Source organism: Myxocyprinus asiaticus, chromosome 22, assembly GCF_019703515.2.
Source record: "Myxocyprinus asiaticus isolate MX2 ecotype Aquarium Trade chromosome 22, UBuf_Myxa_2, whole genome shotgun sequence".
Lineage (NCBI taxonomy): Eukaryota > Metazoa > Chordata > Actinopteri > Cypriniformes > Catostomidae > Myxocyprinus > Myxocyprinus asiaticus.
In genome coordinates, this window is record NC_059365.1 from 45,242,719 (window position 1) to 45,266,704 (window position 23,986).

The 23,986-nt window shown below is 41.0% G+C and overlaps 1 protein-coding gene across 1 annotated transcript in view; it reads right to left on the bottom strand.

The window, feature by feature from the left end:
• Positions 1 to 20,211, bottom strand: part of LOC127413309 (X-linked interleukin-1 receptor accessory protein-like 2) — a 665,896-nt gene extending 645,685 nt beyond the window's left edge. The window contains exon 1 of the mRNA XM_051650333.1: positions 20,206 to 20,211. The gene's annotated coding sequence lies outside the window, so the exon portion shown is untranslated. The remainder of the gene's footprint in view (positions 1 to 20,205) is intronic.
• Positions 20,212 to 23,986: the final 3,775 nt, after the last annotated feature.

Here is a 23,986-nt window from a genome sequence, read left to right on the forward strand (position 1 = left end):
AGAGTAAGCTGCGATGCGGCAGCCCCAAAACGTTTGCCCAACTACCCACAGGGGGGTTGGAGAAACCAAGGGAATGACCACAAGGGTCCCTCCCAGGGTCACAAAAAACAAAAAAAACAGAATCCCTTTCCAAAGAAAAAGAATGTCGGGTTTGTAAAAAGCCCCAGACAGTGGAATGGAAACAAAGGGAATCATTCGGAGCCTCCTGGAAAGAGTGATCTGAAGCGTCAGCTCAGCCTCATCCAGAAAAGCTTAGCGGATGTGACAAAGCACATCGAAGAATCAGACGATGGCCACAAAAAACCAGATAGTGACAGTCTGTCAGCGTGACTAGCCCATACTCTTCCCTGTTCTTTCCCCAAAGTCTACTTTGTAGGCTGGGAGAAGAACACAGGGAAGACCCAGACACACCCAGTGGCAGTCATGCCCAATACCCATGCTCCGTTTTTTAAATTTTTGGGAGACCTTGTCCACAAGGGTAATGCCAGATGCATATATACCTCAGTGTCGGTAGGAAGGTGTATAGACATCCATGCGTTACTGGACACTGGGTCTGAAATCAGCCTAATGTGTGAGGAGACTTTTGCAGAAGTTGCCAGGGCAATGTTCTCTCATGGTAAACCACTGCAGACAGAGTCCTGTGAGGTGAGCCTTGTGAGCTACACACAAAACAGAGCCCCCATCACAAAACGCGCTTGGCTTGATATCACCTTCCAGGAGACGACCCTAAATCATCCCATTTACATCTGTGCTTTCGACACAGAACAACTTCTTATCGGCCATGACCTGTTGGACCGACTGGCCCTGTTGATCAACTGCCTTTGCGGGCACATGTGGGCCCAGGTCGCAACCCCGAATCCGGTCCGTCTACCCCATAGCCGTCACGCTTCAGACGACCGGGTCACTTATATCCGAGAGTCAGGAAAGACCACTTGTGACACTGTTCATGAGTCGGCGCTTTGTCATTACCCAGACATCCAGACTCATTTTGGCTCTGAGCCTCTTGAGTTATCTGTGACTCCACCGACACCGCAGCTTGGCGGACCCGTGAGCACCCACGAATCATTCCTTTGCTCACTAGAAAATTCAAACCCCGCATTGTACAGCCCCTGCATAGCTGGAGGCGTGCATGCTAATGGTATCTTGGTACCTGATGTGTTTGTCGCACTCTGGTCTGAGAAGTCTGCTGTTAGTCAAGCTTTGTACGACAAGTTGTGTCAGAACAGCTCCTCTCTGTCTTTCGTGTGCAAAAGTCACCGCCTTCTTTCTGCAGAGTCACCGCAGAGGCCCATCAAGGCTATTGGAATATGTGCTCTTTCCATTCAAATTGGAAAGAAGAGGTTTACACACTTCATGAGTATGATTCCCCAACTTGATTCCCCACTCCTTGTGGGGGCCGATATCCTTGTTAGGTTAGGTGCTCTACTGGACACTGTAAACCAGGTCCTATGGTCTCAGGCAAACATTGAAAACCATCCGGCAGTGGTTGATCCAGAACACATGTTGTCTGATCAGACCATCCCTCAGGCGTGTCAGGCAGCGAGCGAGTTTGACCTGACTATCCCAGCTAGAACTGCAGGTGCCTCTGTCCGCCTCATGATCCTCAAGGGACAGATGATACCTGGTTCACAGGCATTCTTCCAACCCTTGCCATACTTCTGGGAACTCGGTCTGACCATCTGTGGTACACCTCTGCTTGAGCTCAACAACCGCTCAGCTTACTTGCTTGTCCAGAACCTAACAAACATACCAATTGTTGTGACGGCACGTAGACCATTAGGGTTGCTGATCGACAGCTCGTTTCATGACTTCGAGCTGACAGTGCCCGTGATTGGAGAGCTGCCTCCATCCTTGACGAGGGGGGAGAACCTCGAACCCCTCCTTCTCACCTTCCCGAACAAAATGATTACAGTTGCTTGTCATAAGGGGCTACACAATAAAGAAGTCTGCAGTACTGCCTTGGGTACGGAAATGGACATGATTGTGTATGCCCTCACTGCTCACTCGGGTGACATGATTTCAACTGGTGACGAAGCCGGTTCCCCACCAGAGGAACCTTATCCGGGATTCGAGGATGAAATAGCACAACAACTCACTAAGGCAGACGCCTTAACGACAGAGAATCAAAGACAAGAACTGCGGAAGTTGTTTTACGACTTCCAACAGATCTTTTCAAGGGATTCCAATGACTGTGGAATCACCGAACTCCATACAGTTCGTATCCCAACTGACCCAAATGCACCACCCACATTCGTACGCCAGTACAGAATTCCTTTAGCTGCCTACGAGTCAATCCAAGAGATACTTGACACGTTGCTAAGGAAACGCATTATTCAGGAGTGTAACTCCACATACAACTCCCCATTGTGGCCGGTGTTGAAGCCAAATGGAAAGTGGCGCTTGACAATTGACTATCGACAACTGAACAAACAGGTCCCTCTTTCACGATGGCCCATGATCCACCTGGATCAGGAGCTTGCGAAAGTGAAAAGAGCCTGTTTCTTTTCGACCGTCGACGTGTCCAATAAGTTTTGGACAATGACAGTCGACCCAGTAGATCAGTACAAGCTGGCTTTCTCTTTTGGCAATCGACAATTTACTTGGAACCGATGCCCATTCGGATACTCAAACTCTCCAGCTGAGTTTAATATCTTCTTGCACAAAGCCATGAGTGATGCTGCTGCCCGCGGCAACCTGATTTATGTGGATGACATCCTCATGCGAAGTCAGACATTTGAAGAACATCTGACTGAAATACGATACGTGCTCAGCCAGCTTTCCAGAGCAGGAGCCAAGCTGGCCCTCTCCAAGGGTCAGTGGTGCCGCACCAAGGTTGAGTACGTGGGCTTATTGGTGGGTGCCAATGGCATTGAACCCCAAGCAGGGAGAGTTCAAGCCATCCAAAACATCAAAGCCCCAACCGACGTGTCGGGACTCAGGAGTTTCTTGGGCATCTGCAACTACTCCAGACAGTTCATCGAAGACTATGCGGAGATAACCAGGCCCCTTACTGAGCTCCTCCGGAAAGACAAGGTCTTTGAATGGGGAGACCCTCAAGAGCAGGCTTTCAGAGAACTGAAAGCAAAGCTCTGTTCAGCTCCTTGTCTTGCTTACCCAGACAAGGATAAGGAGTTTCATTTAGAGGCAAGTTTCTCCTCCCACTGCCTCAGCGCCGCCCTGGCACAGAGGTATGACAAAGAGAACCGAGTCGTGGCCTATGCAAGCCGACCTCTGAGCAGTGTAGAGCTGAAGTTCTCTGACTGTGAGAGAGCCCTCCTAGCCACAGTCTGGGCTGTGGAACACTTTCGCAGCTACATCGGGGGTCAGAAGGTAATCATCGAAACTTGCCACCAGCCTGTCTCCTTCCTCAATAGCCAGCGGCTAAGAGAAGGATGAGTGTCCAACAGTCGCATTGCATCATGGATGATGGCACTACAAGGCTACGACATCGAAGTCAGGTACGCTCAGAACCACAAGATGGCTTTGGGTCAGGGCCTGGCCGAGTGCCATCATTGTGACTGCGAAGGACAGACGGGTTCCCCGCCCTTCCTCGTGACCACTCCTTCTCTTCCCTCAAATCATCATTACTATGATGAAACCGTCTGTCAAGACCTCCCGAAGGTTTACGTGGATGGCTGCTCTTTTCACCATGAGAGCCAGACCCGAGCTGGAGTGGGCATAGTCTGGGTCAATTACGTCATTCATGCGCCAGACAGTTACCAACTTGGTGTAAAGACTAGCCAGTACGCAGAAATTGCCGCAGCACTTATTGTGTTGCAACAAGCCGCTAGGTCGGCTATTGTGCAGTTGGTAGTCTGCTCCGACTCTAACTATGCCCGTCACAGTTTCGTCTCACACTTCCCCACGTGGAAAGAAAATGGCATGAAGAATGCCAGAGGTAAAGAGATCAAACACTCTGAACTCTTCTTGGCGTGTGACCAACTCGTGACTGACCGAGGGATGACTGTGTATTGGAAGAAGTTCAAAGGTCATTCACAAACTCTTGGCCCCGACAAAGAGAGCAACGATGAAGCTGATCATTTAGCTAAGCGAGGTGCAGTAGAGGGCCCACTATGGGAATTCAAGGAGGAGTGGCTCCCTAAACCACTGTCTTGCTCGGTGAATGCTCTCACCCGTAGACAGGCAAGAGAGAACCTGGAAAATCCCCAAAACTGCTTGCAGACTGTGAACCTGGGTCAACAACTGGGCGACACAGACTTGAGTGCCATGCAGGAACGGGATCCGGTGATCCAGGCAATCCGGCAGCGGTTGAGGGAACCTCAAACACAACAGGTCCTACCATCCTCTTTACAGGACTCAAAAGAACTAAAAGCTCTTTGTCAGGTACAACAACACCTGAAATTTGAGAAAGGCCTGTTGGTCTATGTTCCCGATGGTCCAGGTCCACCCCGGTGGGTCGTTCCGACCGACCATAGGGGGGTGATGCTAATACATGCCCACGACGCTCCCATTGGAGGTCACAGGAGCTACAAAGCTACCTACTACACCCTCCAACAGGTTGCGTACTGGCCATTTATGCTCAAAGACACTAATGCCTACGTAAAGGGATGTTTGATCTGTTGTCAGTTCCGTCCTTCCCGGCCACTGAATCGAGCTCCACTGCAGGTCAAGGGAATCACGTTTCCTTGGTCCAATCTGCAGATGGATTGGATCGGACCAGTACCCAAGTCGGCACGAGGAAACAAATATCTTCTCACTGTCACCTGTGCATTTACAAAATGGGTGGAGTGTTTGCCAGCACCCAATGACATGGCTGAAACCACAGCACTCATGCTGATGAACCATGTGTTCAGCCGTTGGGGGCTGCCTCTCTCAATCGACTCGGACAGAGGCACTCATTTCACGGCGGCTGTGATGAAAACAATGTGGGAAATGTTGGGTGTGGAAGCCAAATTCCACATTGCATACCACCCCCAGTCATCAGGTCAGGTTGAGCGAACCAACCGTACCATTGTCAGCATGCTCAAGAAGTATGTCAACAGCAATGGCAAAGATTGGGACGTGAAACTCCCTTTGGTACTGATGGCCATCAGGTCTACTCCACACCGCACCACGGGGGTCACATCCTTTGAAATGATGACTGGGAGGGAAATGACTCTCCCACTGCATCTGCTGTACCGTCCAGAAGACGTCAGTATTGCGACCGCCTATACTGCACATCAGTACGTGACTGAGTTATGCAAACACCTCCAAACTACGTTTGCTTGGGCCCAAACAAACCTGGAAACCAGTGTCAAAGGACAAAAGGCCTATTACGATAGGAAAACATCTGACCGCGAATATAAAGTAGGTGATAAAGTCTTCTACTTCAAGTTCCCTAAACCGGTGGGAATCGCCAAAAAGTTCCTACCAAGCTGGTCAGGCCCCTTTGAGATTATAGGGAAGCTCTCTCCGGTAGCTTATCGAATCCGTATCTCGAAGCCAAACCAAACACCAACGTACAAATGGGTCCATTCAAATCAGATTAAACCCTTTGAACAGTCTCCACTCCAAAGGGGAGCGGACCCACAACAATAGTGTCTCTTGTAGTTGGGTGTAGCATGCTTTACTCATACATTAGCATGCACTAACCCTTAAGACTACTCCCGCAAACACAAGGTAACGAGACTCTTGTATGTTTCAGGATGAAATTCTTTTGGATCCTTGGCATCTTCCTCAACCTACAGCTCGCACAAGCCAATGAGGTGGTAGAAACCGGTCCACCAACCGGTATTGTCCTACAGGAGACCCCTGGGCTCTTAATCACCTATTGCCACCTCTACACCCAAAGAATATACGTTCGTTTAGATCCTTGGGATGTGTATCGCAAACACATCCAGTTACCTCCACAGATGACGGAGGGCAGGGTAAGCGGAACCCAAACCCAGGACACAGTTGAACATGCCAAATTGACAACTGTCCATATCCTAGAACAACTGCAGAAATTCCTAGTCACAGAGGAAGAACTCAGTGGGAATAAATGACCAAAGCGGTTCCTCGGTGGCCTGCTAGTAGCAGCATCGGCCATTGGTTCCCTGTTCTCCATCGGCCTTTCGGCTGCCAACTCCGTCAGTCTCGGCACACTCCAAAGACAAATGGGTGAACTTAATGATGAAATGCCAGAAATCCAAGAGAAACTCCTATTACAACAAGAACAGTTACAAGATCTGGGTAAAACCCTACAGGGTACCATACTCACTGTAAACATGCACTCAGCAATCCTAAATAACACTTTGCATGCTCTGGATGCCTTGTCAGAAGTGGTGAGATCAGACATAACATATGTGCGAATGGTTAGAGATCTAATGCATGACCTTGTAAGGGAAATTAGCACGTCAGTTAACAGCCTGAGTGGGGGAAAGATCCCATCCTACCTAGTTCCCCTAAACATGGTTGAACAAATCCTTAGATCGGCCACTACCACTGTTGTGCAAACTTCTCAGATACATCTGGCATACAGCCTTGGCAGTGCAATACCCATCCATGTAAACCCTCAGAACCTAGAGATAGAATTTATCCTCAACTTACCCATTATAGAGAAACAGAACATTTACCGACTGAAATCCATATTGAACGTTGGGTTTTGGAAGAATAATGTACATGTACATATCAAAACACCACCGGTGCTTGCCTACCACAATGATGACCCCTCTCTCTACCTTATTCCCAATCTGAGCATGTGTACGAACACCAAGGACATACATTGGGTTTTCCCCAGCAACCCCTTTATCAGAGATATAACCAACCACCTGTGCGGTCTGAGGGCTGACACCCCAGAGCAACAATGCCAGGCTAGTATGTCTGTTAAAGACGAAGGGACAGAATCTAGGGTAGAAAGGGACCAAATTAGTAAAGTTCAGTCTCAAATCGACTGGGCTCACGACTACGTTTTTCAATCGTATAGGAAAATTATCGGCTTATCAAGAACACCCCATCAGTTTGACTGCCCTTGGGCTCCTCCTTAGTGGTTGGATCATCACGGCAGGTATCGCATACGCTATGCACAGACACATCCAAACACTACACACTAGACTGGATGCAATGACACTCATTCCACAGCGTTTCAAGCTCCTGTCTACCCCTCTACCACTAACTGCTCCTAACTCTGCCCAGGAACAGTTATACTAACTGTAACAATCTTTCCCTTTTTCCTTTTCATAATCATTGAAAACTCAGGGATAACAAAGGGTTGTTGCAATGTTTGATGTGTTTTACCAATGTGAAGTGCTGTTTTGATAGAAATTATGTTAGCTAGCCTAGTTAGAATTCATCTGCCCAGATGTTACCTACTATGACTGCCCAGGTATCAAAAGCCTTTATGAACTGTTAATGTTTCCAGGAACTAAGCTCATGCAAACCCAGGACACATGGACTGGACAACTTTCGAGTTGCTCTCAAGGACTGAACTGTTCAACTTTTGGGTTGCTCTCAAGGACTGTGGCAGGAACCCCAACCTTAAGACCAAAGGGGGGGAGGTGTAGGGCCTTGGCCCACTTAAAATGGCAGCAGAGACCGCATGGCCCTTTGTTCTATGATCAAAAGGAGAGACATTGAACTCAGTTTCCCAAGATCCTTCACAAATTCACAACTGGATGCGAAGTCCCGCCCATGGACCCAGGCTTAAACGCCATTGGTCGAGTGGCCTACGACCGATGACTTCATCTCGTCTACAAAACCCATGGACAGATGAATTTCACTCTCTCTGTGCTAAGCTCTGCCTGGCTCTAAAGGGACATCTGTACTGTGCACATACTGAAGGAGTTTTCCCTCCGTTTGGACTGAGAACAAAGAGACCACGTTTTTCTAACCTCGCCATTTGGCCACGGTAGAGTAAGATTAACTTAGCTTTGTTCAAGTCTTATAGTATACTTATATCAACCGGTTCAGTTTCACTGTAAAGCAACAGTGAATTTATTTTGAAAAACGGAAAGGCGACCAGTTTCCCTTCTCCCTCTTTTTCATTCAACGTTGACTATCTGCATTCTTCCCCATCGCTGGATCCGAAGAATAAAGCAGAGACGCGTCTTTCCGCTGACGAGCGTAAGACAAGGAACCATCCAGACCGTTTCTCCTGACCGCTCAATGCAACAGGAATTCCAACAGACAAACCTACTGAAATCACACAGGATTTCCCAAGTAAGGCTTGATATCTGGGCAGATTTAGTTTAGAAACTATGATTTTTCTTGTGAATCTAAATCGTATTTTTGATTCTAAATGCTGATGTTTTGAATATATATATATTTGTATGTTAAACTCTGCTCGCTGTTTCAAGTGGGGATATTTGTTTTAGTTTCTTTTGGGGTTACGTTTGTTTTGTTGAGTGATTTGAACTAGTAATTCAGTCCCGCTGTTACGAGCGGTTACCCTTAACTAAACTGCATGCATTTTTCCTCGCTCCCGCTCGCTCTCATTCTTTCTCTCTCTCTCTCATTGATATTCATTGAGTGAGCGGTGCCTCGGTTCGTGTTCGACTCAGGCTGGTGAACCAAATTCTCCCGCCTGTTTCGTCAGTTCCTTTGTCTGTCCGCTCATTTCCATTCGCACATGGGATCAGCTCCATTTTGGACTTAACCCTCCATTCTGAACCTGATCCTCCATTTTTTGATTCCTTTGTTACCACACCTGGACACACACACACACACACACACTAGCATATAGCTCCACTGTTAGCTTAGGATATCATTGATTTTATTTTTGGATTATATTCAGATAGTATTGGCTGTGTTCACTACTGCTTGATTATAATAAATCTTGTTATATTATAAGTACTCCTGTTTGTTTTTGTTTGAATGTTGTGTTGAAGCCAACCTCTGCCACGTGAAGAACTCCCAAGTTACCTCAGAGTACTATTATGTTGTTGGTATTAGAAACTAACTGTAACTAGATTACTGTTGGATTTGTGTACCAATAATTGAACTAGTTTTCCCCTTTGTTGATTATTTTGATTAACAATTAAGATACTCAACCTACAGGGTAGATTTTATTCTATGAGACTCAGTCAGTAACTTGCTATCATTTTTCTCTTTTCAAAGAGTGGTGCCCCGAGAATAGAGTTTAATGAATTAAATTCTATTTAATTACTATTTAGCTATTTGATTATTCCATAATTAATAACAATTAATTATTGATCATTTCTGGAGAATAGTTTGTTAAATTGTATTTAGTTATTTAATTGTTATTTGATTATTCCATAATTAATAACAATTAATTATTGATTATTTCTGATAGTAAAACTGATTTAAACAACCAGTAGCACCTACAGATGACAACACAGCAAATCTCATGCGTGGTAACAGTAAGTTACAGTAATACCTTGAGTATTATTAGCAGCAATGAGCGGACTCGGCAGTCTGTAAACTGTACAAGCAATAACCTTGATACACAAGAATAACACACTATAATAATCTATCTCTGCCCAGACGTAAACCTCTTACTTGAGTCACGTGAGGATGCAGGTAGAATGTGTGTTTGTCTGTCGTTTGACTCCGACTCGGTTTCTCAAAACTCGGGTGAAACGGAGGCCGTTTCCTCGCTCTGTTGGCGGGCGGTACGGCGGCTGATTCTCGGCGGCTTGGCGGAGATATCAGCAAAGTCGACTTGGTTGAAGAAGGAAGAGAAATCTTCTTTCTTCACTTCTGCAGGCAAAAGGGTGAGACGTGGATTGCTCAGCGGTCTCCTTCAGATCCGTTAGTATGCTCGGTGGAACACGGAGAATCTAGGCTCATCCAGCAAGATGGAGATTGTATGGCCTAATTTTAGGTACGTATGTTACTTCCTTGGGCAGCAAGGCTACACCTAGGAGCAGCTGGGCTGCAACTAGACGTGGCGAATACTATCGCTGGAAGCAAGCTTAGGAGGAATCTCCGGGGTTTTATGCTCTCGATGACATCATGGTTGAGGGTCACGTTCTGTCGTGCGTTTCATCCAATAGGAGTTCTGAGTTCGATCCTTCAGGATTTCATACCTAGGTGTTAAGTGAGCAAGGTTTGGTGGGATCTGTAGTCTGTTTGGACTAACTTTGTTTGATTTTGGCGGCTGATTCTGATTATCAGGCTTTGAGTGTTCCTACAGGCCTAAGTCAGGCTTTATGACAGTGTGTAGGCCTGCCTTTGTCTCCTATCTGAGCACATGATGCCCAACAAGTGATACTGCTGTTTACATACCAGAGCCAAAATCACAAAGTCAACCTGTGATGAAGGGGGAGAGCAGTGATTAAACACTTAAATTTATAATGCAACGGCCATGTTAGATGTGTGACGATTGTAACATATTGTATAAAAAGCACGTCACTACACAGTATATATTTAATTGTTGGCTATAAAGTATACTAATGTTAGTCATTAAACAACACATAAGATTTTGAAGCACAGAATTTATTCAAGCCACCAGATTACAATGTAAAAATAGTCATAGTCATTTTTTACAGACCAGAAACCAACACAAACATTTGTAACTCCAGAATGAGAGATGTTTGCGGTGATATACTGCAGGGTGTGTGTGCTTGTCAATCACACTTCAGACTGGCCGATGTACGGAGATTAATAAAATATATTTAAGTGTCTGTAAAAGTCGAATCTCGCAAAATTTCTGCTGACTTCAGACATGTACACACTTTTCCTGGTACTTTGTATGGATCTAAAGCAACTTTTGGATGCTTTTATTGACGTCATTTCACAGGTGTTTCTCCATTCACCGCTGTTGCTTCTTTACGCTGATGGTCAGAAATATGCCCACTGTGATGAAAGTGTGTCATTGTGCATGAAATGTCATGACGCCATTACTGCGTCAGTACTGAACATGCACAGATCGTTCCAGTTTCACAAAGCAATCCGATCACATGTTTACATGGCAAGAATTCTCTTTTCAAATGGATTAGTAAAGGTTTACACCACCCCTTGCAATCTGAATTAAATTTAAATCGGATATGGCCAATTTAATCCGATTGACGTGGTTACATGAGACTTTTTTATTCGGATTGAGTTTCTAATCCAATCACAAATGGATTATCAGGGTCCATGTAAACGCAGCTATTGTTAATACTAGTCATGATTTGTGTGTCAGTAGATGAAAATTATTAATAATTCTTATATTCAGGGGCCTGTGTAGCTCAGCGAGTACTGACGCTGACTACCACCCCTGGAGTCGCAAGTTCGAATCCAGGGCATGCTGAGTGACTACAGCCAGGTCTCCTAAGCAACCAAATTGGCCTGGTAACTAGGGAGGGTAGAGTCACATGGGGTAACCTCCTCGTGGTCGCTATAATGTGGTTCTCTCTCTCTCGGTGGGGCACGTGGTGAGTTGTGCGTGGAGAATAGTGTGAAGCCTCCACGGTAATGTGCAAAACAAGCCACGTGATAAGATGCGCAGATTGACGCGGAGGCAACTGAGATTCATCCTACGCCACCACGAGGACTTAGAGCACATTGGGAATTGGGCATTCCAAATTGGGGAGAAAAAGCTCAAAAGTGCTCAAAAGTTTGCATACCCTTGGAGAATTGGTAATATATGTATCATTTTTAAAGAAAACATGAGTGAGCATGCAAAACATTTTCTTTTATTTCTTATGGGATTCATATTCAACTGTAGGTTATAACAGAATGGCACAATCATAAAACAAAACATGGCAACAATGAAAAAATGAAATGACCCCTGTTCAAAAGTCTGCATACCCTTAGTTCTTAATACTGTGTATTGCCCCCTTTAGCATCAATGACAGCATGCAGTCTTTTGTAATAGTTGTCTATGAGGCCCTAAATTCATGCAGGTGTTATAGCTGCCCATTCGTCTTGGCAAAATGCCTCCAGGTCATGCAAAGTCTTTGGTCTTCTTGCATGAACCGCACGTTTGAGATCTCCCCAGAGTAGCTCAATGATATTATGGTCAGGAGACTGTGATGGCCACTCCAGAACCTTTACCTTTTTCTGCTGTAACCACTGGAGGGTCAACTTGGCCTTGTGCTTAGGGTCATTGTCATGCTGGAAAGTCCAAGAGTGTCCCATGCGCAGCTTTCGTGCAGAAGACTGCAAATTGTCTGCCAGTATTTTCTGATAACATGCTGCTTTCATATTGCCATCAATTTTTACAAGATTCCCCGTGCCTTTAGAGCTCACACACCCCCAAAACATCAGTGAGCCACCACCATGCTTCACAGTGGGGATGGTATTCTTTTCACTATAGGCCTTGTTGACCCCTCTCCAAACATAGCGCTTATGGTTGTGACCATAAAGCTCTATTTTGGTCTCGTCACTCCAAATTACAATGTGCCAGAAGCTGTGAGGCATGTCAAGGTGTTGTTGGGCATACTGTAACCAGGCTTTTTTGTGGCATTGTCGCAGTAAAGGCTTCTTTCTGGCAACTCGACCATGCAGCTCATTTTTGTTCAAGTATTGTCGTATTGTGCTCCATGAAACAACCACACTGTCTTTTTCCAGAGCAGTCTGTATTTCTCCTGAGGTTACCTGTGGGTTTTTCTTTGTATCCAGAACAATTCTTCTGGCAGTTGTGGCTGAAATATTTCTTGGTCTACCTGACCTTGGCTTAGTATCAAGAGATCCCTGAATTTTCCACTTCTTAATAAGTGATTGAACAGTACTGACTGGCATTTTCAAGGCTTTGGATATCTTTTGATATCCTTTTCCATCTTTATAAAGTTCCATTACCTTGTTATGCTGGTCTTTTGACAGTTCTTTTCTGCTCCCCATGACTCAGTATCTAGCCTGCTCTGTGCATCCACGTGAGAGCTAACAAACTCATTGACTATTTATACACAGGCACTAATTGCAATTTAAAAAGCCACAGGTGTGGGAAATTAACCTTTAAACCTGTGTGTGTCACCTTGTGTGTCTGTAACAAGGCCAAACATTCAAGGGTATGTACATTTTTGATCAGGGCCATTTGGGTGATTTCTGTTATCATTATGCTTTAAAAAGGAGCCAAACAACTATGTGATAATAAATGGCTTTATATGATCACTATCCTTAAATAAAAGACAGGTTTTTTTGCATGATCAGTCATATTTTCAAAATCAATGCCAAAATTTCAAAATTTCTGCCAGGGTATGCAAACTTTTGAGCACAACTGTATATATATATAATACTTATATTCTCTGTAATTTAACAGAGCCTACATCCATATCCTGAACCACATTCCATGCGTATAAAAGGAACTTGTCACATTTAGCAAGGATGCACAAAATAATGTAAATCCATATTTTTATTCTTCCAAATGCATTGCATAAAGTCCATTTACACTACCAACTTCTTATGAATGTACTGCCTTTGTTTATATCGTTGGTGCTTGACAGGGAATTGACTGTATAATAGGACGGAGACGGTGCCAGAGAAGAACCTCCATTGACCCAATTAGTGCCTTGTGAATGCGATTTTGCCAAATCCACTTGCGCGTAGCCTTAGTGCACGCTTGCACGAACATATCAACACTTCATGGCCATGCCCATTGACTTTGCGCTTATGAGTTAAGATGTGTATTTACAGGTAAATAAATCTGGAAATAAAATATGAAATAACTGCAAAATAAATTCAGTTCACAATAGATTATTGCATTTTGTATGCCTTTAACAGTTCAAACACAACTGCCCCTGTCTTTGTGTTTTAAGTTTTAATTATTATTATTATTATTATTATTATTATTATTATTATTGCAGCATAGTTTTTCCAACTGGGAAAAAAGGTAAAAATGTAATTTTATAGACAATAACAATACGGCATCTATAAAACCATGTACAGTATGTACTGAAATTATTTAAATCTATATGATCTGATCAGACAAAAAAATTATACAAGTTAAACAAACAAAACATTTTGACAGTTATGCACTTAAAATGGAAGTCTATGGGGAAAGCATAAAACGATTGCCCCATATAGGCCTTTCCCACTGGCAGTACTACAGCGTGTTTTAGGTACTTTCCCCCGGAACTAGTACTTTTCGTTGCTTTCGCACCTAAGGAACTATAGTTCCTTTGAGCCGTTTTTGGGGGATTTTTAGCTCCTACTCTGGAGTAGGTACTTTGGGGGCATATAGGGACTGTGGGTCAATTACAGCCTGTAATTGGTCAAAAACCTATGACGCACAAAGCACTGCGAAAGGAGAGGAGTCCACAGCCTCCATTGTAAACAACTAGCTGCTAGCATGCTACTCAGAAGATTTTACAACTCCCTTAACAGAAATAAAATAAAACCAACAAAGTATCCAAAGAGGATCACCCGTTTCACTTATGTATGTGTGTGTGAGTGTAACTTCATCGGGAGACACACTTTGAGATTTCATCGCATCTGTACTGTTTGTACTGTGTGACTATAAAGAAAGTAAAGTGATTTCTGGATTACTACATCAAATTTTTCTTGGGATGATGGATTTAAATAATCAGATGTTTATTGAGAGTGGGTAATTGAACTCTATTGTACACTAAACCGTCATGAAATCTAGTTTACATGAGGAAAATATTGCGTGCCTGTTACTGTATGATAAATTGCATCAAGACGTATTTTTAAGTATTTCAATACAGTAATATATATTGAGTCATAAAAGCCTTTATTGTAAAAGGTTGTGTTGATAAATAGGTTTATAGTGCTTTCAACATGTTGTCTGCTGAGTTCAGCGTGTGCTGCGTGGTAGTCTGACCGCTCGTCTCATCTCTCACTCTGACTGCAGCAGGCACAGCTCTCGTGCTCAGTTTAAACTTTGACCTGAAGACACAGACTGCATCCGAAAATGGGAAAATTATGCCTTCGGGGTCTGAGGTAGATGAAATAAGGTGCTTTTTAAACTGTTCAGAGACCCGTTTTCTTTAGAGATCCATTCATCCAAAAACGCAGTCGTTTAAACCATTAACTGATTAGGCAGCTGCTTACGTTTTTGGATGCTGCCAAAGCTTGTGTAAAACAGCCTAACAAAAGTGTAGCTCCAATCCCGGCGTCCTCTGTGTTGTTGATTTAGTTGTTGTTGCTATTTAATTTTGTGTTCCAACTACGTCAGAAGAAAAATGGTCGATATTAGATTACGTCACTACGGTGCTAACTATTGCAAATGCGAATGCAACAGGGGAAAAGTCTCAAGGTGTTCCGTTCCTCGTAAGAGTTCGCATCTAGAAAGTTAATAAAGGCACTGTAAAAAGTACCAGGACTGTAGGTGGGAAAGGGCCTACAGTCTTCCGCTGTGCATGTTACACGCATGTTTTGTTTTTTCGTTTTAACAAAGTGAAATTATCAACATGATATAGATGCTGTCTACGGAGCTTAAAGGGATAGTTTCTCCAAAAATTACAATTCTTTCTTCTGCTGAACACAAACAAAGATTTTTAGAAGAATATTTCAGCTCTGTAGGTCATCAAAATGCAAGTCAATGGATACCAAAATTTTAAAGCTCCAAAAAGCACATAAAGCCAGTGTAAAAGTAATCCATTAGACTTCTGTGGTTCAATTTTAATCTTCTGAAGCAATATGATAGGTGTGGTTGAGAAACAGATCAATAATTATGCAAGTCCTTTTTCGCATTGTGAGGACCAACAGATCTGAAATACTCTCGTAAAAATCTTTGTTTGTGTTCAGCAGAAGAAAGAAAGTCATACACATCTGGGATGGCAAGAAGGTGAGTAAATTATGAGAGAATTTTCATTTTTAGGTGAACTGTCCCTTTAACTTGTATTTAATCCACAGCATTCCTTTAAAATGATGGTAATACACTGCTACTGTCACAAAAATTCCCTCTTCTTTAGATCTTTAGATAAACAAAAGTTAAACAATTTTAGCATATATAAGGCCACTATTTACAACCTCAGAAACAAAACAAGAATGTTTTCTCCATGATTTCCCCATATGGAGCTAGCATGTGTCTCATGAATAAATACATCATGTTTATCTATAATACATATGCAAATACGGATATGCCTCAGAATTCACAATAATGCTTCACAACTGACAGTGAACTGTGAATATTAGGGGCTATTTGTCATTAACATGAGAAAAAGCTTCATACAAGAAATTTGGTATTTTTTTAGAATAACAATAACAACTGGAAATTATCTGTCTTTAACATTTTATTTTTGCTTTCAACACTTTTCAAAAAATTTCTAATTGGGGCATTGCACCATAGTATTATTTAAAGGACCTTGGAGAACCATGTAAATACAGTGGTACACAAATATGTTAATGATTCCGTACCATGGTATGTATCATACCATGGATGGCATCTAATACTGTACTTTGTTGAAAGGGTAGTCATAACAATATGACATACAATATTTGTTAATATGCCTATATGTAAATCCCACAAGCTCTACTCGGAATGACTGAAAAGAATACAAATGTAAAGATATTTAAATAATTTAGCATAAGCACCAACCTACGGTTCAGCGCTTAGATACTTGCTCGAACCCTGTCAGATCCTGCTGGAAGGCAATGATTGCAGGGGAGAGGAGCTTACCCCTACGGCAGGACAGGACAGGATGGTGGGGGGTGAAAACAACAAGGCAATAAAAGTGAAGAAAGGCAGCTGTGCGAGCTTATAAATCAAAGGCTGGATTATGATTGGATGAAAGTGTAAAGATCCCAAATCTTCCTGATATAACTACCACTTATGCTTCCATTTCCAAATATATATGTGGAACAGGTTATTATATAGCATGGCCTAATTTATAAGAAAGTGCATTGCCACTTTTCAAGAATAGTTTGCAATAATTGAACAGCATGAGTTTAACTGTGGAACTTATTTTGCAACCTTTTGACCTTTTGTATCTGATCACATAGTCTCACATTCATAAAAAGAGCTCCTCCTAAATATTTATATGCCTCTCACTGGTTCTTCTAACACTGCACAGGCCATTAAAATGCTAAGTAGCCTCCTCTTTTTCATCCTTTTTGATTATGGCCATACACTGATCGGATGAGCATTCATCAAGATTGGATTTGCACTTGTGAAACTTAATTATAAATGTCTGCTTGCAAAATTTTTTCAAATAAATCTATTCAGCCTTGAGTTACAGCTATTACCATGTTCAGCAGAAAGTGGGGCTCACGGGCCAGAAATATGCTAGCACTGGGTGATTTATCTTTACACAGACAACTCATTCTGCAATACACAATTACTTCTATCCAGTACGAAGGCCGTTCCTGACTAAAAGGGTCTTCTTTAATGACACATTCCAGTTATCACATTGTGGAACGCAAGTGGGTCACCAGTACGCTGTGCGAGCGCATCACCGATTTACATGACAATTAAATTCAGCTTGTAGAAATGCATTTTTCACTTGGTTGTAGGTCCCCATCGCAAGCCACAAAGAGCCCCATTCAAGGCAGCAGATTAGAATTTCTTCCATGGTGAACATGAGTGCGCTCTTTTCCTTTAAGAGGCCAGGGGAGCTGACGGTGATAAATGGTGGTGGCAGAGGCGCAGCAGCACCTGCGTGGGGATTGGAACCGTCATCTGTTCTCATTTAGCCAGAGATTTGCCAGGGATTGTCGCATGGGAGAGGTGAGAAGATGCTAGAAAAAGTGCAGCGTTAACTTTGCTCATCCTCACTCTCTCAACAGTGTTGGTCTCTATATTGTATATGTTGTCCAAAACTGTGGACACTTCTAGCACTCTTTGGCAGTGCCCTACGGAAACTCAACATGTGCTTCTACTAAGCCTACTTACGAAGCCTATTTTGTCCTTAAAGGTATAGTCCACCCAAAATGTTTAATTTTGACATCATTTACTCACCTTCATATTGTTCTGACCCTGAATTATTTTCTAAGTAGATGTTAGGTAGAGAAAAGCTTCTGTGTTCCAAACCAAGAAAGTAAACTGTGATTAATACTGCCAAGCTTAAAAAAAAAAAAAATGGTATAAACGTAATCAGAACAACTTATGTGCTATATCGGTCATTGAGTCTGTCCCCTGCACTTCAATAACTGTCTGGTTTGGTTCAGCTACGAAATCAGACATCAGAAGACTGCAAAGGACAAATCCCACTGCTGAGAGGATTATTGGTTGCCCCCTGCCCCCCCCTTCAAGAACTATACACTTCCAGAGTGAGGAAAAAGGCTGGAAAAATCACTCTGGACCCCACTCACCCTGCCCACTACCTTTTTGAACTGTTGCCTTCTGGCCGACGCTTCATAGCTCTGAGCACCAGAACCGTCAGGCACAGGAACAGTTTTTCCCCCAGGCTATCCATCTCATGAACAGTTAAAACTGCCCCTTTGAGCAATAATTACTGTGCAATACACAGTTTAGTCTTTTTATATTATCCAACACAACCTACCTCTTCTGCCATTACATTCCCTTGCACTGTACATAACCGATTTGTATTTAGATTTGCACTACTTATGTGTATGTGTGTATGTATGTGTGTGTATATGTATGTATATGTATGTATGTGTATGTGTATGTATGTATGTATGTATGTATGTGTGTATATATATATATATATATATATATATATATATATATATATATATATATATATATATATTGTCTATTGTGTATTCTATATATACTTTTTCTTTTCAATATTTATCTATTTTTTGTTTTATTTTTTTTTTAATTTTTTTTCAATTTTAATTATTTTTTAAAAGTCTTGTTGCTGTTTTTGTATTGTTGTACACTGGAAGCTCCTGTCACCAAGACAAATTCCTTGTATGTGTTAGCATACTTGGCAATAAAGCTCATTCTGATTCTGATTCTGATATTCCAAGTCATCTGAAACCATATAATAGCATTGTTCACTGTCCAAGAGCAGCTCAAATACATTCTGCCTAATATCTCATTTTATGTTCATAATCCAGATTTGGAACCACAAAAGGGTGAGTGGGAATTTTCATTTTGGGCTAAACAACTTCTTCAACAATGCTTGACTTATGGCAAAACCAATCAAATCTAAACCATTTTATTACTTACCTACTTTTTTCCTCCAATACTTTATATTTAATGAATTCCTTAATACTTTTTTCAGGAACCGAAAAAAAGGCAAATCATTAATAAAAAGCAAAATTTAGCCAAAAAAAAAAAAAAGCTTATCCTCATGTCATTCAGTGTTAGTGAACAAGAGTGTAATTAAACAGAAATGAAATCAGCTGCAGGCTAAAAGTGCTTCTCTTTACTAATCCATCACACATTTGCACCTGAAATAATCACGCACTGCTACATTAAAGTACTGCTGCACTCAATGTTAACAGCATGCAAAATATTCTGTTTGTGCAAATGAAAATGCGAAATAATAATGCAGCAGCAAATGGAATGGGATGAACTTACAAGGATAAAGACATTTTCTCTGATTCTGCTTGAACACTCTCAATCCTTACAGTTAACTATGGTGTTTTTGCCAAAATACTATTATTACACCAGTTATTGTTAATGCTGTAAAATCATAAATGAATATGGGATGTCCTTCAAACAGTGTGAGAACCTTTCATAATCTTACTCTCATTTAGTTTATTTATACTTTTTCATGTTTTCTGACAGTGGAGACCGATACAAAGGTACACTGTAAAACGTTTTTTCTTTTTTTTTTTTTTTTTTTTTTTTTGGTAACCCAAAATGTGCTTCATGTTGTAATATCTACTGAACATCAACTTGTTTATTTAAGGTAACATCTGCACAAATTCACTTTTGTATTCACTCTTGTCCGCAAAATACCATAATTCCACAGTTAATGCCTTTACATTAGTTCATATTATAAAATTAAATGAACTAATGGGAAATATCCTTCAACCAGTGTTAAAAGCTTCTTGAATATCGATGTTTAATTTTTGTTTATTTAATCACAGTGGAGGCTGATACGAAGTTACCAGCTTTACTGTTGCAAGTAACAATAAAATGAGTTTCATATATGTTGTTTCGGGAGAAACTATGGTTACCATGGTGAACTTTTATAAGGTCCTAACCGTCCCTAACCCCTTTTATAAGGTCCCTAACTCGTACCTATTTTTACTACTATTCCATAGACTTTCTTCAGCATTATAACTATTGACGTTCATTAAAAAAGCAATGCATAACTGAATAGATCGTTACTATTATGCGCAAAGTTTTTTACAAATAAAACAAACCGAGATCCTGTTATTGAAAAAAAAAAAAAAAAAAAAGTTATTGAAAGTAATAATAATGCATTATCTTTTATTATCATTATAATTAATCGCACGTGCAAAAAAATAAGAATTATATGATATATTAGCTATCAATATGTCGATTTCATATAGTCAACTTACTTGATGGTGCTGAAGGTCTTTCACCTCACCTCAGATGTATGGATGATCTCTGCGATGTATTTCCACAAGTCTAAACCAGATGTGCTTCATAAAAGATGTGGTTTAATACGACCAGAACCCGCAAAGGAACCAACGTCCAGCAAGATTATATGAGCTAAGTCAGTATCGGAGGCAAAATCAAGAGTCAGAAGTCGTCAAAGTTATCTCTGCTTCTCGTCTTAATTCTGATTAAATTTGCTCGAACTGTTAGTTTAGACATTCGCATTTAACTTTCCATGTCATCAGCTTATCTCACCAGCGCCTGGAGAATCTCGTTGCTCCTTTTTATTCTGTTTTCCTCCTCTGAAGTCACTTCAGCCCGTTGGCAGTGCTGCATATATGATTCGTGAAACAGATGATGAATGGAGAGTTCAGACTCATCGCACATGCAGCCACAGGGGTTTGTTCGGAACGGCACAATACCTACCATATTACTCCTACTAGAAAGGCAGCAGTGGGATTCTGATGTCCGATTGGCGTACGACTCGCCGTTTGAACCGGTTCGTTGCAGTGTTTCGATCGAAGTGACTTGCGAAGCGTTTGTAAATCACGACTGTCTTTAGGAGGAAAACTGTGAGGCGTGTGTCACGCTGTTAACATAAACAACATAACATTCGAAGCAGACGAAATAGCAATAGCAATACCTAATTTAAAAAGCGTTTTACTTTAATTTACGCAAAATGACGCGCGATGTCTTCTGTGAACGGGTTTGAGTAGAAGGTGAACCGGTTAATCGAAACGAAAGGGCCGAACGAACCGATTCGTAAAATGATTCAGACTTCCCAATGCTAGTGTGTAGTACGCCTTCAATATTGCTGAGGACTGGAGCTGTTCTTCAGCACCACTGAGACTTTAACAGACCCCCTTTGACTATTTATTTCGCAAATACTATAAGTATTTTTATTTATTTATTTATTTTGACTTATTTGTTCTTTACAGTCTCAAACAGTCTCTTGTTTTATATTTAAAGACTATAGACTGTGTTTGCATAAAGTGCTGAAAGTGAGTGTTGCTCTTAGCGTCTCCTTGTGGTGGTATCCGTAAAACTTCAGAAAAAGCATATTTTTAGGAAACCTGTAGTGCTAAATCAAATATTAATCTGAAAATGGCATTTATTTGCAGATATGAAACCTACGCTATGTAACTTTTTTTTTTAAATAACAAAATGTTATTAATGAGAGAATGCAACAAAAATCCATCTTCCAAACCATGTCTTTACCCAAATACACTTTGATAAACCTATAATAATATTATATTATAAATATTTTAGAGCTGTCGGGACGGATTTCGCGGGAAATTACATACAAACGTAATTCGCCCGTGCGTGTTGACGTCATATCCGTACAAAGAGAAAATAAGATCCGGCTACTGTAGCATGTGTGTGGTGTGGGAGTAGCTGAAGCTGAAAGTTTGTTGTCACAACGAACGAGAAAAATTGACCATGGATCATTCAAACTGTCAGACCTCCTGGGAATTACTTTGAAAAAACTAAGAAACCCCAAACAGAGCAGAGTCTACAAGCAAAAATGGAAAACAACAGAGTCTGTAAAAAAACCCCAATAAACATCGGCTTGGCTTTTCAGAGGTGGTGTCACCTCCGAGATCTGAAAGAATTTAAAAGTGACCCAGAGATGGCTTTTTTCTTACTCAACAGGTAAGATATTTTATTGATATGGTTTATGTATAGTTGTGTAATCACACATGAAATACTATAATTATAATGTAATCGGTGCAGAACTTTTCACTTGCCTGCACGTGTGTATTTTCTATATAACGGCAATAATTTATATAAATAAATCCTTTAGTCCTAGGCTTACCAAGGACATGTGAGTCTTAAAATGATGTTGACCACTGGTTGGTAACAATGACAATTTGTAAATTAGTTACTACCGTGGTCTATTTGGCCAGAATATCCTGAAGTTAAAAAAGCTTTACAATGTTTGACCTTATCAGACAAACGCCTAACTTTTGTAAGATTATTTTTTAAAAAACATCAAGGTTTCCAATCAGTTAAAACAACAGAATAAGATATGCCACTTACCTGCTCAAATGATATGTTTTCGGATATCCGTCTTTTCCTTTCTTTCATTATTTATTTGTCCATTCGCTCTGATAAGATGTCCTGTATTCATGTGTACACCGGTACCTCAAACCACATTCATCCGCACAGAGGATCAGAGCCAAACCACAACCAAAACAATGTCCTTCCACAAGACGTATGCAGTTTTATTTTTTAACTGCTAGAGGCCCAAAATTTACATAGTGTAGCTTTAAGAAGAAGAAAAAATCAAACCTGTAGACAAAGCTTACACAATTCAGGAAAACTTCAGTATTAAATTGCAATTTTATTTTATATTTTCATATCCTACTTTACAATTTAGCATTGGTTGATCATTTACTTGTTTTTGGGATTGTGTTTTTGTTCTGATTTCAAATCACAAGGGTCCTGAAAAATATTTTTGCCTTGCATTGCCAGTTTTATATTGTATTTCATGCCAAATAAAACTTATCACTTCTAATATATTTAAGCTGTATGAATGTAAATAGTCAAATGTTCTCAAACTATTTATTATCATCATTGTCATTACCTACATTCACCATAATCAGACTGTGTGGATAAGATTTAATGAGTTGTGATGCTTCTCTCTTAGTATAAATGTTACAGTGACCTTGCTTATCCGTCCAATGGACTGGACTATAATAAAATAATCATTAAGTTGCACTTAGTTGGGACAGTCCAACAAGCTATTACTTAATTAAAGCATAAATGGAACAAAATTTATCATTACTTTACAGATTAGACACTTTTAAATCTGCCCCTCAACCATACGATTAACATTGGCCAAGTGTTACAATGTCAGATTTTTGATGCATTGCTGTATTTTCCTCCAGAAAACTAATTTGTAGTCTCAGGGAATAAAACAGGTTGATATTGATGATAGTAGAGAGCAAGTTTTAGTGTGTTAATCAGAACTTCAGTCGTTGCGTATCAATTTGCCAAATATATCTTGAAACATTAATGCCGTTTATACTGCAACAAAATCTTGCAACTTTATGTGCAAACACAGCTGCGATTATAGAGCTCTTCAGTCATGACTTTGTTTTGTAGGGCAACTGGAAAGACTGATTTGCCATGGATTTCACGGATCCCATGGTACAATGGTTGTCCTATGTGTCAAGAACATAAAAACATTATTATGTTGGCTGTAGTGCTTATATAGCAACATGTTAGTGTAACAGGTATGAAAATATATTTTGCATACACATGTATTTCTTATATATAAAATTACAAAATGTTCAATGTGTACCTAATATACATGTCTGTTTGTCTCTGCCCCTTTAATTTTTATACTGCAATTCTGTACTCATTAGTAATTTACTATCTTAGCTCCTCCTCTTCCCTTTCGTGGTCTGGTTGGTAGAGGTAGTTTTATGCTAAGCTCTAATTAATTTAATTTCCTCTTTGCATTAATAATAATTGTACATGTATTTTTTCCTTTAATTTGCATGTCATATTATTTTCCCTTATATTTCTTTATTTTTTTTGTTTTGACTTGTTTTCAGCTATATAAATTTTCTGTCTCTTCAATAAACTTGAAACACATGCTTTAGTTACAAAGTTACAAGGGCGAACTCGCACACAGGTTTAAGGCTGGTTTTATTTTGTATTTTAGGTTTGGTGTTTCTTTGTTTCTGTCATTATTTTCATTGTTAAAATCTATTTTCTTTGCCAGTATACTGT